Source organism: Thalassophryne amazonica, chromosome 4 (genome assembly GCF_902500255.1).
Source record: "Thalassophryne amazonica chromosome 4, fThaAma1.1, whole genome shotgun sequence".
NCBI classification, from domain to species: Eukaryota; Metazoa; Chordata; class Actinopteri; order Batrachoidiformes; family Batrachoididae; genus Thalassophryne; species Thalassophryne amazonica.
Window position 1 is genome coordinate 109417605 of NC_047106.1, and position 9313 is coordinate 109426917.

The following is a 9313-nucleotide window of genomic DNA, read 5'->3' on the forward strand; positions in this document are numbered from 1 at the left end:
TTTGTTTTTCACCACTTTTATCCCCGAATATGTCAATCGTGAGTCACTTTTGTGCGGATTAAAGTTACTAACTGGGACTCCTGTCTTGTTGCGAGAAAGAAACGAGAATCGTCCTCCGTTCTGTTCACACAGCTCCAAACGTTGCGCGGCTCTCTGCCGAGTCAAGTTAGAACGATAGAGTCCAGTCAGAATTAATAACTTCAAAGCAAAACACTGTTTTGTTTATTTTTATTTATGTCCAGAGGTCAAGGATACAGTGACCAATTTCATATTTATTTACTTTAAGACTCAATAAAATACATAGAAAACCTGTAAAGCCTACTTTTAGTACAAAATTCACGAGGTATCGATAAGGGAATCGATAAGGAATTGGATCGATAAGCAGAATCGATAATGGCATCGATATCGATAAAATCTTATCAATACCCATCCCTCATAGAGACTGTGGACAGTTTCAGATACCTGGGTGTAAACCTCAACAGCAAACTGGACTGGACTCACAACACTGATGCCCTGTACAAAAAAGGCCAGAGTCACCTCCACCTCCTGAGGAGATTGAGATCCTGCTTATTAAGACCTTCTATGACTCTGTTGTAGCCTCTGCTCTCCTCTATGCTGTCATCTGTTGGGCCCCGGGCAGCACAGAGCGGGAGCGAAAGAGACTGAATAAGATGGTCAGGAAGTCCAGCTCTGTCCTGGGCTGTCCTCTGGACTCTCTTGAGGAGGTGGCTGAGAGGAGGGTGTTAATCAAGTTCAAATCCATCATGAACAACTCCTCTCACCCTCTGCACCGGACTGTAGTGGAGCTGACCAGCTCGTTCAGTGACAGACTGAGGCACCCTCAGTGCAAGAAGGAACGATACCACAGGTCGTTCCTCCCTGCTGCTGTCAGGCTGTACAATAACACTGTGAAATAACCACATGCAATAATATGTCCACAAATCATGTGCAATAACAACTCGTTTACAAACCCCTGCACTAATGTCACCTTACCACAACTAAACTCCATTTCACATATTGTAATGAAGATGCTCCTATCTTCTTTTCAATCCCAATCACGTTTATATATATATGCATATGTATATGTGTATGTGTGTGTGTGTGTGTATATATATATATATATATATATATATATATATATATATACGAGGGCTGTCAATAAAGTAACGGTCCTTTTTATTTTTTTCAAAAACTATATGGATTTCATTCATATGTTTTTATGTCAGACATGCTTGAACCCTCGTGCGCATGCGTGAGTTTTTCCACGCCTGTCGGTGACGTCATTCGCCTGTGAGCACTCCTTGTGGGAGGAGTCGTCCAGCCCCTCGTCGGAATTCCTTTGTCTGAGAAGTTGCTGAGAGACTGGCGCGTTGTTTGATCAAAATTTTTTCTAAACCTGTGAGACACATCGAAGTGGACATGGTTCGAAAAATTAAGCTGGTTTTCAGTGAAAATTTTAACGTCTGATGAGAGATTTTGAGGTGATTCTGTCGCTTTAAGGACTTTTCACGGTGCGAGACGTCGCTCAGCGCTCTCAGGCGGCGTCATCAGCCTGTTCAAGCTGAAAACCTCCACATTTCAGGCTCTAGTGATCCAGGACGTCGTGAGAGAACAGAGAAGTTTCAGAAGAAGTCGGTTTCAGCATTTTATCCGGATATTCCACTGTTAAAGGAGATTTTTTTAATGAAAGACGTGCGGACGGGTCCGCGCGTCGGGACGCAGCCGCCGCGACGCTCCGCCACAGGAAAAACACCTCTGTTGAAAGCCTTAAGGACAAGTTTGAACATGTCCTGCCTGTTAAACAATTTCTCATATACTCACTCCACTGAAAGCCATCAAAAGCCGCCTGGATTTTACAAATGGTTATCAACACAGAGGTGTTTTTCCTGTGCCGCCTCACCGCGTCGGCTGCGTCCCGACGCGCGGATCCGTCCGCACGTCTTTCATTAAAAAAATCTCCTTTAACAGTGGAATATCCGGATAAAATGCTGAAACCGACTTCTTCTGAAACTTCTCTGTTCTCTCACGACGTCCTGGATCAATAGAGCCTGAAATGTGGAGGTTTTCAGCTTGAACAGGCTGATGACGCCGCCTGAGAGCGCTGCGCGACGTCTCGCACCGTGAAAAGTCCTTAAAGCGACAGTATCACCTCAAAATCTCTCATCAGCCGTTAAAATTTTCACTGAAAACCAGCTTAATTTTTCGAACCGTGTCCACTTCGATGTGTCTCACAGGTTTAGAAAAAATTTTGATCAAACAACGCGCCAGTCTCTCAGCAACTTCTCAGACAAAGGAATTCCGACGAGGGGCTGGACGACTCCTCCCACAAGGAGTGCTCACAGGCGAATGACATCACTGACAGGCGTGGAAAAACTCACGCATGCGCACGAGGGTTCAAGCATGTCTGACGTAAAAACATATGAATGAAATCCATATAGTTTTTGAAAAAAATAAAAAGGACCGTTACTTTATTGACAGCCCTCATATATATATATATATATATATATATATATAAAGTATGTATGTGGGTGTGTATATATATACATACATATTCTATTTCTACCTCATTTCTTATGTCTCGTACTGTTACAGGTACTATTATTATTGATGCTTATCCTTGCACATGCTGTATGATGAACATTTTCCTCTACTTGCACCCATCTTGTGTGTTTTTTAAGAGCTGACGTAACGTGTGAATTTCTTCTCAGTGAGATCAATAAAGTTTATCTTTATCTTTATCTTTGTTTTTGTGGTGTATTCAATTGAATATAGGTTGAAGAGGATTTACAAATCATTGTATTCTGTTTTTAATTTACATTTCACACAACGTCCCAACTTCATTGGAATTGGGGTTGTAGTTTCTTGTTCTTTCAAAGATAACTACTACTACTCTACTCTTTCTTCTTTTGCCAGTTCTAAAGCCTTTTTGGCTCTCTCAAATCCCACCTTCATATCATCCCACTCTTTTCTTAGCTCCACCAATCCTTCACTGTCACCATCGGGGACCTCCATGTCCATCACACCAGTCATTCTCATCAGGGTCATCTGGTTCTGACTTCCTTATACCATCTGTCTCTTTTTCTCCCCAGAATGAGCCAAATCATCATAGCAGTCTGGAGTGTGTGATGTGGGTGGAGTGTTATGTGGCTCAGAAGCATATGGTGGCGAATGTGTTTCCTCAGGACTGGGATTCAGTCCCTGGTGTAACGTTGGGGCCAGATCTTGTTTTTTTGTCTGATTTATTTTCAGATTTTTTTCCTGCAGGCATTAAACAGGTCTGAGTTACAATATGGTTCCAGGTTCTTATCACTTGCCCCGTCCATTTATGGTGCTCGTCTTTTTTTGTCATATCTTTGCGATGTTTGTATTTAATAAATCGATTTGGCTGTAATGCAGCTGCATTCATCATTTTTTGCTGAGTTTGTGATATTCAATCAACCTTGCTTTCAGAGGAAATGGCTCATCCTAGTTTCCAAAAAGACTATCTGCTTGCAGTTGATTTAACCACATTATATTACGCAGCAGCACAAATCTCACTCATGGTACAGGGCGTCCTCAACAGGAAGTGCCAATATTCAAATCCACAGTAAAACAGGAAATGTTCGGATGGCTGTAATGAGGGGGTCAGCTGAAAAGCAAAAAAAGAAAATTGCTTAAAAAGGTGGAGAGTATGGGGGCAGAGCCCCTCCAGAAGCTGAAAGGCAAAATAAGGAAAATGCTTAAAAAGGTGGGGGGTCTAAAAGGATTTAGTTATGCTCATGCTCCCAAGAACCATTTTACAGAAAAAAGTCTGAAGGACCTAAAGGACATGGTTAGATGGCGAGGAGCTTTTCCAAATAGAGGTCTATTAGAAAAGTATCCGACCTTATTATTTTTTTCAAAAACCATATGGATTTGAATCACGTGTGATTACATCAGACATGCTTGAACCCTCATGGGCATGCGAGAGTTTTTTCATGCCTGTCGGTTACGTCATTCGCCTGTGGGCAGTCTTTGAGTGAGGAGTCGCCCACCCTCTCGTCGATTTTTTTCATTGTTTAGGAATGGCTCAGAGACTGCTGCTTTGTTTGATAAAAATTTTTTCAAAGCTGTAAGGCACAACTGAGTGGACACCATTCGATAAATTCAGCTGGTTTTCGGTAAAAATTTTAACGGCTGATGAGAGATTTTGGTCTAGTAGTGTCGCCGTAAGGACGGCCCACAGCGCCTGATGGCGATCTGCGCTTCGAGGCGGCAGTGTCTCGCCGTTTCAAGTTGAAAACTTCCACATTTCAGGCTCTGTTGACCCAGGAAGGCGTCGGAGAACAGAGAACTTTCAGAAGAAGTCGGCATGAGGAGTTTATTCGGACATTCCATTGTTAACGGACATTTTGTAATGAAAGAACGTGCGGGCAGAGTCGCGGGGGGTCACGACAGGAAAAACACCTCCGTTGGAAACCTTAACGGGCAAGTTGGAACATGCCCAAGTTGTTAAACAATTTCTCAGTTACTCACTTGTTGAAAGCCATCAAAAGCCGCCTGAATTTTACAAATGGTTTTCAACACGGAGGTGTTTTTCCTGTCGCGGCACACACAGATTCGCCGAGTCGTTTCCGTGACGACTCAGCGAATTTGCGCGCACGTCTTTCATTAAAAAATGTCCTTAAACAGTGGAATGTCCGCATAAAGTCCTCATGCCGGCCTCTTCTGAATCTTCTCTGTTCTCTCACCATGTCCTGGGTGAATTAAGCCTTAAATTAGGATGTTTTCAGCTCGAAACAGGCCGACAACGGCGCCTGGAAGCGCTGCAGGACGTCCCGCTCTGTGGGAAGTCCTTACAGCGACAGAAACACCCCATAATCTCTCATCAGCTGTTAAACGTTTCACCGAAACCCAGCTTAATTTCTCAAATAGTATCCACTCGGATATTCCTCACAGGTCCAGAAAAAATTTTGATAAAGCAACGCGCGCCGTCTCGAGCAGCGTGTGAAACAAAGGAATTCAGCCGAGAGGGCTGGACCACATCTCACTCAAGGCCTGCCCACAGGGAAATGACGTCACCGACACGCGTGAAAAAACTCACGCATGCGCACGAGGGTTCAAGCATGATTGGTGGAATCGCACGTCATGCAAATCCATATAGTTAAAAAAAAATTAAAGGGTCGGTTTATTGTCTAATAGACCTCGTATGTGAGAGGCAAATAAAGAAAAATGCTTAAAAAGGCGTGGGGTCCAGGGGGGCAGGGCCCCCCTGAAGCTGAAAAGTTTTTGCCATGCTAATGCTCCCCTGAAGCATTTAATCAAAATAAAGTCTGGAGAACCTAAATGACATGGTGAGATGCTGACGAGCTTCGCTCATTCATGTCCACGACATATGCATATTAATGTCCTCAATGATAGGGTCCACTTCTTTTGCTTGTGCTGTCTCAGTCAGCGTGTGGGCCACTTTCATCATCATCCACCCTGTACTCCCCTCCTGCGGCCCACGCCATTGTTTCAACCTCCGGTTAATTAGGTCCTCATACTGATCACTCCCCTTTTTTTCCAATGCCATATTTTTATTATTATTATTATTATTATTATTATTATTGTTATTTTAATTGATTACATTTATCAATTCAAATTTTTAGCACCCAATTTTTATAGGAATATAATCTAGGATAGAATGTAAAAGAAAACCAAGAAAGATATGCTACAAGTGTAACTCTTGCCTTTTTTTTCTCTCAAATCAAATAACTTGTGTCCTTACTTACCTGCAGCAGATGGCAGCAACAACCTGTGGTACTATATACCATTGACAGATGGCAGCATCTCACGCAAAGCTCAAAGAATTAACAAGACAAGAACGATGTCTTACGTAGTTTCCTGTCTAAGCCCCCAATGATGACTAACATCCTAACAAAAAGAATAAACATGAAAAAACTGTTAACCGTTTTCGAATCGTATGGACTAATGTTGCTTACAGGACATGTCTCACGTTTTTTAACATCCCAGTTAGCAAGACAACATAAAAGTACTCATGATTTTAAGTATCTCCGCACACATGTGCTTAAAATTAGTGATCTCTGATGTATTTTATTCCTTTCTCTCTGAGTGTTAGCAGGTGCATTTCTGGAAAACGTCTCGCTCTGCAATCCTCACCATTTTTAAGTGTGTGATGTACTTATTAGCAAAACAGAAACATCCCAATGACTGACAGACAGGGAAATGAACCTGCTCTGTCCACCAACAAAGCTTCTGAGCCGCTGTTCGAAAGTGATGGCTTGGATTTACAGACAGGAGACAACACGCTTCACCCTTAAACTCTTAACTTTTTCAGAGTGTCGGATTTTGGATCCTATAGTGTGGTGACGCACTGTTTCTGTGAATGCTGGTTTACTGAAGCTGATGTGGACGTGTGACATCTGACACTTTTTAACAGACTGCCTGGACACAGAGATGGATTCATTACATTGGAAAAAGTCAGAATATATTATTTCCAGGAATTAATGGATGGTACGTCCCACAATTGATTCAGATTTTGCGTGCCGGCATGTGCACATGCCTTTGATCGTGTGGAGTTTACATTTGGAAATCAATCCATCACACGCCTGTGAGTCTGCAATGTTCAGGATTTTACCCCTTTTGTGTTTTGTGGCTAGATTTCTTTTTTTTTTAACTTTAAGACAGTGAATTTGGAGCTGGAATGTGTATATGTATGTGTGCTGCGAAGCTTGCTGTTTGTGTGTGTGTGTGTGTGTGTGTGTGTGTGTGTGTGTGTGTGTGTGTGTGTGTGTGTCTGTGTGCGCGCGTGCATGATGTGCAACTGACGAGACACTTGCTTCCCCTGGCAGCACATGTATTTTTTTAGATTTTATTGAAAACAACACTCATAATTAATCATGCACAAAACTGATTCTGCAGTAGAGATTGTTACTGACAGGCTGCATTTATGATTCGTGGCTGCAGGTGCACATCAACCTTCTTGGAGCCATAACTTTTACCATGACTACATCAAAATGAACAGTTATTGCCTTAAAAACGAGTCATCATAACACGACATCACACTTATGTCAACTCTGGAATTAATCTGTGCCTCAGTTCTTAACATTAGAAGCTATATTCCATTGAAGCACACGCTGAGGCACTTCTAGTAGGGATGTCACTTGTCGGAAACACCTGAGTACTCACGAGTACTTTGTTTTTGGACGTCTCCATAACTGTATGCTGCGAATGCTGTATACTTTGAAACCAGTCACGGAAGTGCACAATGTAATCCCAGTGGATCAGTGGAAGATCACTAACAGCCTAAATCTAAACTGTTATGATTTTGGTGAGACATGCTCTTTAATCACTGGCGCTCTTACTCACACTCCCAGCGGACACCTCAACAAAAACAATGGATAATCAGTGACAGTGTAAGCAAGTGTTAGCAAAAGTTAAGCTAAAGTAGCATTAGCCCAACCATTATTGTACCAAATCTAATTGTTTAATGTATTCTTAATTTGAAAATCATCAAATGGACATGTTGTTTCCATCCGCTAGAGGCTTTCCGTGTGATCGACGTGAATTTATACCGTCGGATGTAATCTGCATTAGTTATTTAAGATCAGTTAGCCAATTAGCAGCTACCGTAAGGTTACCGTGGCTTGGCTAATGGCACGTGCTTGCAAAGCGCATTTCACTGGTTGTCAATCAATGTTGCATTCCAACCGAACAAAGACCAAATCACTGTAACATTCCACGACAAATAAAGCAGAATTTATCATCTAAAAACCACCGTATCAACTCCCGGCACAGAATGTCCCTCAAAACAAATAATCAGAAAAATGAGGAGTTTGACAGTTTGTCAACTGAGCAGCAGAGCTCTGTTAACTCAGTTTTCCCCTCCCCCACTGCTTAGCTACCAAAATACCTTCATGCACATGGACGAACAAAGGATAGACCACGTGGTCCCACTCACTCACTCGACGAACAAAGCAGCACCATGTTTTTCTATTCACTTGACGGTTCCACACTCATTCAATGGGCAGACAAGGAGTACACTCAGCAATAAATCAAACACATGTTGGTATCTAGCAGAAACACCATCTGCAAGGGCGCCAAACCCCAATGTTTACGGAGTATGCGCCAGTAACCACCCAGGGAATTAAACTCAAAATACACACAACAATAAATCTAACACATGTTGGCATTTAGCAGAAACACCATCTGCAGGGGTGCCAAACCCCAACGTTTAGAGGGTACATGCCGGTAACCATCCAGGGACTTAAACCCAGAATTTAGAGAGAGCGGGAATCCCCTTTTCTGAAAAGGAAACTCCCCTTACTCAAGGCCTCAAACCTTTAAATTTTAGGAGCATATACGCCGATACCTCCAAGACTTATAACCCCCGGCTCGCTGGCAGGATATAAATGATGACTATCCTTTCAGTGAAAAAACTCTGATCAGCAATATTCATTCAACATCAGTCCATCAATTTATCATACCAGAATCACGACTGCAGATCATCTCACACTGAACAACAATGTACAAGCCGTAGCCCAGCAGAAACTTAGAAAAGGTTTTCTGCTTACCTTCAAATGTGGCTATGAAATTCAGTGACGAAGAATCAGCTGTCCCAAAGTGGTAAAAAAGGGCATGGATTTCACTGAATATCACTTTAAGCCACAACTGGGAGGAAACACCGATTTGTTATGTGGTCAGTGATCTCAAAAGATTTGGACATGAAACAGACTTCAGAGTTTAGATGTTGTATTGAAAGGTGCCTACACTGAAAACAGAGTTATCTAAAGCAGCGCTGGGGTCTTTGAACAAATGTCACATGCACTGTTTGAACAAAGAGCCCTGATTTCTCCCTGCGCTAACTTTTATTCCTGAGTCAAGGCCAGCCCTCATGTGGGTGGTCCTTAGACTGTTGTGAATCAGTGGTTATGTGATTGGCTGCAAAGTGAAGTAGGCTGGTATAAGCGGGTGTTCTGCTCACGTTGCATTTCACGTGGTATGTAAAAATTTTATGGTGTATTTGTATGCCGGCGTGCCAAGTAACAAATCAGTGTGTTCCATCATGCTGTTCCCATTCTGTTCCAAATACATGCAAATTCTTTGTTTTGTCAATTAGACAGCTATAAAATGCAGCCAGGTTAGGATCAGATAGTGGCACCAAATACAAGGACATATGGATGTGTGTTGGCCATTTTGGTACTTTGGGCGTGCATTGGCCATTTTGTGATATGCATCAGGAACACTCTGACAGTTCCAAAAACTTACTCAGTGGGCTATGCACTCGACACCTGAGAGAATGGAGTGTGACATGTGGCTCCACTCTCTGTGGATGATGTTGAGGATTTATTTC